General features: G+C 38.3%; 1 pseudogene; it reads right to left on the bottom strand.

The window, feature by feature from the left end:
- LOC123517820 overlaps positions 1-10,000 on the bottom strand; it is a 141,727-nt pseudogene that overhangs the window by 19,023 nt on the left and 112,704 nt on the right.

Below are 10,000 nucleotides of genomic sequence, written 5' to 3'. Positions count from 1 at the left end.
TTCTACACCTCACCCAGCTCTCAAATCTGTTAATCAAGGCCGCTATTCACGTAGTACTCGAGGTAACAAAGTGTTCTTGAATGTAAATGTTGCTGTCGAACAAACAATTTAAACTGGGGCAAAAATAAATTAAATAAAACACACGACAAAATAATTCAACTTAAAACACGTGCAAATAAAATAACAACATAATAAAAAAGATAAGTTTGCTATGCTGGTGTGTGTGTGTGTGTGTGTGTGTGTGTGTGTGTGTGTGTGTGTGTGTGTGTGTGTGTGTGTGTGTGTGTGTGTGTGTGTGTGTGTGTGTGTGTGTGTGTGTGTGTGAGTGTGTGTACATTTTAAGACAAGTTTTTTATTCTACCCTTAATGAAAAACAAACACTTTATTCTCCTATTTTCCCTCATGAGCACTGAAAATATAATGGATTTTAACTTTGAAACAATCGCAACAAACTGGTAAATATTGATGGCCCTCCCGTGCGTTAATCCTCTTACTGATACACAAATATATTTTTTTCTGATCACCACCTGTCACTTTTGAGATATGCCCCAATTATCACCCTCTATACCCGCCACCTCACCAGTTCTGTAGGTTAAAGCAGGCTAAATAGACCTCATTTTCTCTATTTACACTTATCTATGTAAATTCTAGTCTTTAATACCTCCATAACCTTCTATTCTCACTTTTAAGACAATATTCACATCTCTTTCTGGAACAGTTGATTTAGTGCTTCAATAATTCATTAACCCTTTAACCTTTAACCCTTTCAGTACTGGAACGCATTTTTACCTTTGAGTTTTGGGTATAATTGGGTGATTTTATTTGCCGTACATTAAGAAGTGTTTATGGAAGTCAGAAGATTAACCCCTTCAGTACTGGGACACATTTTTACCTTGAGATTTGTGTACAATTCGACTATTCTGTTAACATTAGGAAAGGTCTTTGGGTGTCAGAAGATTGATGGTCCGAGTCTTCACTATTTTAATCCCCACATAAGTTTCTGAAGCTGTGTAAAATCACCAAATAGTAACCAGAATGAATATGGAAACGTGTCCTGGTATTGAAGAGATTAATGGCCAGAGTCTCCACAATTTCAATCCCCCATATAAGTTTCTGAAGCTGCATCACCAAATAGTAAGCAGAATGAATATGAAAACGTGTCCTGGTACTGTAAGTGTTAGAAATACAAAAAAAAAAAAAAAGGAAGAAAGAAGAATGAAGAGGAAGAGGAGGAAAGAAGAAAGAGGAAGATGAGGAGGAGGAAATAAGATGAGGAAGAGGAGGAAAGAAGAAAGAAGAGGAAAAAATAAGACAAGAAGAAGAAGAATGAAGAAAGAAGAGAAATGAGAGGAAGAGGAAGAATTAAGACAAGGAAGAGAATGAGGAGGAAGGGATAAAGAAGAGGAAGAGGAGGAGATGGAGGAAATAAGATGAAAGAACAAAGAAAGAAGAGGAAGAGGAGGAGTTGAGAAGAGAAGAAGAAGAAGAAGAAGAAGAAGAAGAAGAAGAAGAAGAAGAAGAAGAAGAAGAAGAAGAAGAAGAAGAAGAAGAAGAAGAAGAAGAAGAAGAAGAAGAAGAAGAAGAAGAAGAAGAAGAAGAAGAAGAAGAAGAAGAAGAAGAAGAAGAAGAAGAAGATTTTAAACATAATTCTTCTCCTTTTTCAAACTGATAAGAATATATTTGTCATTTCTTCTCTTACTTTTTTTTAGAGACTGAAGTATGCATTGCAATTACTTTTCCTGGTACTGAAGTGGCTAAAATACAAAGAATTAAGCATCGCCTCTTACTTTTTCGACTTAATTATGCATATGTAGTCACTTAATTACTTACGTCAGTTATTAAGTATGCAATTCACTTCGTACTTTTGTTTTGACACTTTTTGTAGTAAATAACAACAATAGTAAAGTGAAGGCGAATAACAGAGAGGAATAGTAATGATAAATAGTACAAATAGATAGGAATAATTAATAGTGATAGTAAGAACTAATAGTAAAATGATAATGAATAACAATAGCAAAAAATAATAGTAATAATAGTAAGATAACAATGATAAAAAGTACTAAAGAGAGAGAGAGAGAGAGAGAGAGAGAGAGAGAGAGAGAGAGAGAGAGAGAGAGAGAGAGAGAGAGAGAGAGAGAGAGAGAGAGAGAGAGAAGAGAGAGAGAGAGAGAGAGAGAGAGAGAGAGAGAGAGAGAAAATCCGCTACTAATACTACTGCTACAACAACTACTACTGCTACTACTACCATTACCACTACAACTACTACTACTACTACTACTACTACAATACTACAACAACAACAACTACTACGATTACTACTACTGTTACCACCACCACCACCACTACTACTACTACTATTACTACTATTATTATTATTACTACCGGGCCGATATTCACGCGGCTCATTTATTATACATTCAGAATCGCTCCTGCCTCGTTCTTGCCTTGGAAATGAAGTAATATGAAGCCGACGTCTATTCATTTCACCCACACATTAATTCCTATCCCTCTAAAATTATTATCCACGCCAGAAACATGCATAGAATTAGTGTGTCTCTGTGCCTCTCTCCCATCTGGCCTCGTGACTTGTTTACAGGTGCGTGACTGGAGGTGGCGAGGTGAAGTGGCTGGTAGTCGTGGTGGTGGTGGTGGTGGTGATTGGTGGTTTGAGTTCGTGTTGTCGTTGTTTTTTTGTTATCATTGTTATTGTTAGTAGTAGTAGTAGTAGTAGTAGTAGTAGTAGTAGTAGTAGTAACAATAATTAGCAGTAGTAACAATAATTAGTAGTAGAGAAACAATAATTACTCCAAGTGAGGTGTACTAGCACTGGTTTAGGGGGATGCTGTGAATTCAACATTAATGCCAGCTGTGATCTCACTGAACGGTTCTCTTCGTGTCTCACAGCACAGGGGAGCAGTCACAGCTTGCCCTCTAAACACAACTAACCCTCTTCCTTCACACAAAACTAGATGCATCAAGGCTATAAAGACATTCTTCACACAATAATAATAATAATAATAATAATAATAATAATAATAATAATAATAATAATAATGATTCCTATATATTCTATGGAGTACACTTCTAGGTAACATTTTTCTATTAAGCATGTTGGGGAACCGGCACCTCAGTGGGTATTTGTTTTTTAATCACAATTTTAATTACTATTGGCCTGTCTTAACTCCTATATGAAAAAAATAGTAGTAGTAGTAATAGTAGTAGTAGTAGTAGTAGTAGTAGTAGTAGTAGTAGTAGTAGTAGTAGTAGTAGTAGTAGTAGTAGTAGTAGTAGTAGTAGTAGTAGTAGTAGTAGTAGTAGTAGTAGTAGTAGTAGTAGTAGTAGTAGCAGAAGTAGTATAACAGCAACATCTTCTATTATTACTACTACTACTACTACTACTACTACTACTACTACTACTACTACTACTACCAAGCTTCCTGGATCTCATGCATCAGGCAATATCAAGCGTGCATAAATAACATACTTCTAATTTTTCTCCATTGCCTGAGTTCTGCTTTAGTCTCTCTCTCTCTCTCTCTCTCTCTCTCTCTCTCTCTCTCTCTCTCTCTCTCTCTCTCTCTCTCTCTCTCTCTCTCTCTCTCTCTCTCTCAGCAGTATCACCAGCTCTCCTAAGTTTCAAAAGTTAATTTCCAACTCTTAATCGCCAGAAATTTCCCGCCAATTATCATTCTTCCCTCCTGAGGCTTTACAAGAGAAGATTTTTCAGTATACTTCACAAATATCAATGGTAATAATGGTAATACTTCACATATAGCAATGATAATAATGGTGGTAATAATGAGAATAATAATGGTAAACAGGAAATGAATCTTCACTCACTCACTCACTCTCTCTCTCTCACTCACTCTGAAAAACACACTCACACACTCACTAAATTAATAAAAAAATCTATAGACTCGCAAAATCACTCTTCCATCTATTCACTCTGCCTCTTACTCACTCACTCACTCACTCACTCACTCACCACCTTATCAGTCACCTCCACCTTGAAGCGAAACTCTCCTCTGTGGTCACGGTTCTCGAAATCCAGGGGAGCGAGGGCCCTCAGGTGACCCCCCCGGCCCCCCTCTCCCTCCCCCGCCTCCACGTGGAAGAGCCGCCATCCCCTCCCGCTCTCTGGAACCACCTGGAAAGAGAGAGGGAGAGGGGAAGTGAGGGGAAGATAGAGAGAGAGAGAGAGAGAGAGGGCATAGAATAAGGAAAAGATGAGAAAAAGAAGACGAAATGAAAGAGAGAGAGAGAGAGAGAGAGAGAGAGAGAGAGAGAGAGAGAGAGAGAGAGAGAGAGAGAGAGAGAGAGAGAGAGAGAGAGAATGAAGGGAATGTTACAAGAGGAAGCATGTAAACGAAAGAAGGAAAGAAATATAAAATAAAGAAAATATATGAAGGAAGAAAAGAAAGAAAGAAAGAAGGAAAGAAAGAAAGAAAGAAAGAAAGAAAGAAAGAAGAAACAAATGAACGAATAAACGAAAGAAAGAAAAAGTAATGAAAGACCCAAAGGAAGAGAGGGAGAGAAGGAGGAAGGGAGAAAAGAAAAGAAAAAAAGGAAAAGAGAAAACGGAGAAAACGAGAGAGAGAGAGAGAGAGAGAGAGAGAGAGAGAGAGAGAGAGAGAGAGAGAGAGAGAGAGAGAGAGAGAGAGAGAGAGAGAGAGAAAGCTCAACCTCGCGAATAAGGAACAGCTCTAAACATGTTTCCTTCAACACAAGACCATCATTAGGTTGTGAAAGAAGAAAAAAAAAGAAAAAAGAAGAAAGAAAAAAGAAAAATAAAAGAAAATAAACAACACTCGCTCCATTGTTACGAAGAAAACAATAAATAAAACTGGAAAATATTTGTGTTTGTGCTCGAATACAAGAAAGAGAGAGAGAGAGAGAGAGAGAGAGAGAGAGAGAGAGAGAGAGAGAGAGAGAGAGAGAGAGAGAGAGAGAGAGAGAGAGAGAGAGAGAGAGAGAGAGAGAGAGATACCAACTTGAGAAGAGAGACAATGCGTTTGAAAAATGAGCCAAGAAAGTTAGAGAGAGGGCAGGAATTAAAAACGAGAGAGAGAGAGAGAGAGAGAGAGAGAGAGAGAGAGAGAGAGAGAGAGAGAGAGAGAGAGAGAGAGAGAGAGAATACGAGACAAAGAGATTTAGCACAAAGACTACACAAGAACCAAAACTCGCACAACACACACACACACACACACACACACACACACACACACACACACACACACACACACTCTCTCTCTCTCTCTCAGTAACTCACGCGAAAAGTCAGCAAGGAATCCGCATCCAAGTCAGTCACAGGTAGGGAGGCAATCAGTGAACCAGCAGGTAGGTTTTCCACCACCTCCAACTTCCACTCTCTCTCTGCAAACCTCGGCGGTGCATCGTTTATGTCGGACACCTGCACCATCACTGTACCTGTAGCTGTGGTGGAGTTAGGTTAGGTAAGGTAAGGTTAGGTCAGATTTAATTAAGTTAGGGTAAGTTAGGTTAAGTAAGGTTAGGTTAAAGTAGGATAAGTTAGGTAAGGTCAGGCATATTCAAAATAGAGTAGGTAATTATGCAGTGGTAGCAGCGGTGGTAGTGGAAGTGTTAGTTGCAGTTGGAGTGGTAGTGGTAGTGGTGGTGGTGGTGGTGGCGTGAAGAAATATGAAATGACCAGGAAATAAGGAAAATGAGGACTGTGAACTCATAAATTCTGGAAACCGAAGAAGAAAAAAAAAAAAAAACGAAGAAAAAGACAAAAGAACGAAAAAAAAAGAAAAAGAAAAAATACACACACATATACACACACACGAAATCAACAAAGACACACAACACCAACACCACCAACACAAACCACACAACCACTAAAACAACAACACCACCGCCACCATCATCAGCAGGACCGGGAGCATCAAGGGCCGAGCTGCCGATGTTTGAACCCAACTTGACGCTAATACTAAGCAAACAAACTTCGTCTCATTTGCACTTGGGGACAATGACAGGGAGTTGAGAATCACGAGAGGCAGCGAGGCACACACACCGGTAAGCACGAACACAGGTGAAACGATAGATAGATAAATAGAACTGATAGATAGATAGGTAGATGGATGGAAGTACAGGAGAGTGTGGGTTGTCTCTCGAATAGGATGAGTCAATAGGTAATTTTAGACTGATGGATTGATAGATAGATGGATAGATAGATAAATAGATGCAAATACAGGAAGAGTTGGTTGTCTCATGAATAGGGATGGATGGATGTTTAAATGGATAGGTAATTAGATAGTTTAATTGACTGATTGATAGATAGATAGGTAGACAGACAGACAGATAGATAGACAGATAGATACAAGTAAAGGAAATGTGTTATAACTCGAATAGGGATGGGTCAGTTGATAAGTGTTTAAATGAATAGATAGATGTATTAATAGATAGATAGATAGATAGATAGATAGATAGATAGATAGATAGATAGACAACAATACAACTGGAAAGATAGATACACACTTATTGGAATACCGGAAATAATTGGGTTACCACATGAATAAATGAATAAATAAATTGATGGATAGATCGATAGAGAGACTGATAGATATAACAGACAGACAGAAATACAGATAGATCAAAAGATACCGAGATCCTTTGATAAATTGAAAAAAAAAATAGATATATGAACGCCGATAAAAGAAATAAATGGATGAATAGAAATGTAAATAGGCAAAAACAAGTTGAAAATAAGAGAGAGAGAGAGAGAGAGAGAGAGAGAGAGAGAGAGAGAGAGAGAGAGAGAGAGAGAGAGAGAGAGAGAGAGAGAGAGAGAGAGAGAGAGAGAGAGAGAGAGAGAGAGAGAGAGAGAGAGAGTATACAGGTACTCAGAAATACATAAATGACAGATAAAAATGGTAATAACAGACAGGTAACAGGCAGATTATTAATTCACCTGCACACTTAACTAACCTAGGGAATGCTTCAGTACAGGTAGAGAGATAGGTAGATAAATAGATAGATCGATAGATAAAGACTCCCAGAAACGATACACAAAAGGCAAGAATAAACAATAGCGTGAATAAAAAGAGACATCTAACTGGCACACAATTAGTTCACCTGTCCCACCTGTCACCAAACACCTGCACAAAACACTCACCTGTACAAATTAGCCTGCGTCACGTTTCCACACCCTGCCAGTGACACCAGTAGCAAGGTCACGCTAGGTCGAATTTAACCTAACCTAACCTAACTTAACTTTAACCTAACCTATTTAAACAAACCCACTGCCACAAATCTCAACCCAAACTTCCCTTAACCCAACCCATCTCCAACCACACCAAACCCACACTCTTAACCCTTTTAATACTAGGACACATTTCTACCTTGAGATTTGTGTACGATTAGACCATTTTATTGACATTAGGAACGCTTTATGGAGGTCAGAATATTAATGATCCAGTCTTCACTATTTTAAACCCCACATAAGTTTTCGAAGCTGTATAAAACCACCAAATAGTCACCAGAATGAATATGGAAACGCTTCATGTCTTTTGGCTAACTCTCAACTAACTCTATCACGTCTTTTGGCTAACTCTACCAGACCTGCAAGGGGGATGGCAAGGAAGTGGGCCTTTTCTCTCTTAATTCTTTATTTTTTATGCAAGAGGGAAAGCTGGCCAAAAGGCAACAAAAAATAGAAAAAAAAGACCCACTTGATTGTCAGTTCCCTAAACGAGGCAGAGTTAGGAAAAAGTCTAGGACAGGTGTCTTGACCAGCTTTCCTACATAAAAAACTACCAACACTCCTTGCACACTTTACCTTTCAGACCTCCCCCATCAGTAGCAGCCGCCTTGAGAACATATCTGGGTGTCTTTTCCCTATCGAGGCAACAGAGGGCAGTGGTGATAAGGCCCGTCTGACTGTCCACCGCAAAGAGAGGCTTTCCTGTGGCCTCATCAATCACATTCTTCTGCAGGGAATACACCAGCCGTGCGTTGTAAGCCTCCTTCGGGTCATCGTTGTCCCTTGCCACCACCTGCGCCACTGAGGATCCTGCAGAAGGCGGTGAAGGAGGTGAAGGATGCGGATAGTAAATTGAATGGTGAATGAAGGAATGAAGGAGAGTTTTCAAGAAGTTGTAGGAGGAATAAAGGAGGAGGAGGAGGAGGAGGAGGAGGAGGAGGTAAATGAGAGATGAAGGAGGCGGTGAAGAAGGGAATGAAGGGGAAAACTGGTGAAAGTGAGAAATAGAAGAGGTGATGAAAGAGGATTAAAAAGAGGTGATGAAAGAGTAGATGGAGAAGGAGGACGAGGAGGAGGAAAAGGAGGAGGAAAAGAAGAGGAGGAGAATGAAATAAGAGACGAAAGAAGTCAAAGAAGTAGGAAGAGAAAGAGGAGAATGAAAGGTGATAAAGAAGGAGGAGGAGGAGAATGAAAGAAGAGAATGAAATAGGAGACGAAGGAAGAGTTAAAGAATTAGGAAGAAGAGAAAGAGGAGAATGAAAGGTGATAAAGCGGGAAGAGAAAGAGAAAGAAAAAAGAGATGAAAGAGAGATAGAAAAAAGCGAAGGAGAAGGTGAAGGTGCAATAAAGTGATAAAGATGGAAACGAAGGAGGAAATGAAGAAAGTAAAGAAAAGAGGGAGCGGAGAAGTTAGCAAAAGAAAAGTGATAAAAGAAGTAGAGAAGGAAGGAATAGAAGAGGAAATAAAGATTATGAAGAAGGAAATGAAGAAGGGGAAGGAGGAGGTAAAAGGAGAATTGGAGGAAACAGGAGAGGATATGAAGGAAGGAATGACGAGAATGAATGAAAATGAAGGAAAGAAGGAGAGAATGAAGGAAGGAATAAGAGAGACAATGAAGACAGTGGTAGGAGGAATGAAAAGAGAATGAAGGTGAATGATTAAGCTTTCTCTCTCTCTCTCTCTCTCTCTCTCTCTAAAAGGAACAAGAGAAAAAATAAACAAGGAAAGCAGAGGAAAAAAGGAAAAATAAAAAAGTATATAAAAGTAAGAAAAAGAGAAAAAGAAAGAAAAAAAGTAAAGAAAATAAAAACTAGACTCACCTTTCCCGAGAGAGAGAGAGAGAGAGAGAGAGAGAGAGAGAGAGAGAGAGAGACGCTTCAACATACTGCGTGAAAATAAAACATTAATTTGCACACACACACACACACACACACACACACACACACACACAGAAAAAGAAAACACTCGTACCAAATAAAATAAAAAGAAAAGAAAAAAAAAATAAAACAAAAAAAGAAGAAAAGAATTAATATTTTCGTGTCCTCTACAAAAAAAAAAAAAATCAAATAAATAAATAAATAAAAATCTCAGCGAAATCTCAAAACCACTTTGGGAAAAAGAAACAAACAGGCCAAAACAAACAAATAAACAAGCAAATGGTAGGAAATCATGGAAAGGATCAAGAAAAATAATTGAAGTAAGATAAAACACACACACACACACACACACACACACACACACACACACACACACACACACACACACACACACACACACACACACAAACACTCTCTTTCTTTCTCTCTCTCTCTCTCTCTCTCTCTCTCTCTCTCTCTCTCTCTCTCTCTGTGTGTGTGTGTGTGTGTGTGTGTGTGTGTGTGTGTGTGTGTGTGTGTATGTGTGAGAGAGAGAGAGAGAGAGAGAGAGAGAGAGAGATTATGATAGAAAAGGTAAGGTAAGGTAAGGAAAAGAGGAAAGTAAGTTTATTATGTAAAAGAAAAACGAGAAAACATGAGAAAGAAGGAAAAATGGGAAAAGAAAACGAAGGAAAAACAGAAAGTAACACGAAAAAAAGATAGAAAACTACATTACATAAAGAAAAACAAAAATAAAAAAAATCAACACAAAACATAAAGGAGAATAGAAAATAGGAAAAAAAGAAGAAAAAATTAGAAAATAACATGAAATAAATAGTTAATAACCCTTTTTCTGTGTTTCTAGTTATATAATACAACTAATCTCAGTTGTATAGTTTAGAAGATAACCTTGAAAGGACA

Source organism: Portunus trituberculatus, chromosome 6 (genome assembly GCF_017591435.1).
Source record: "Portunus trituberculatus isolate SZX2019 chromosome 6, ASM1759143v1, whole genome shotgun sequence".
Taxonomy (NCBI): Eukaryota; Metazoa; Arthropoda; class Malacostraca; order Decapoda; family Portunidae; genus Portunus; species Portunus trituberculatus.
The sequence above is the reverse complement of the archived record's forward strand: the minus strand, read 5'-3'. Positions and strand labels throughout refer to the sequence as shown.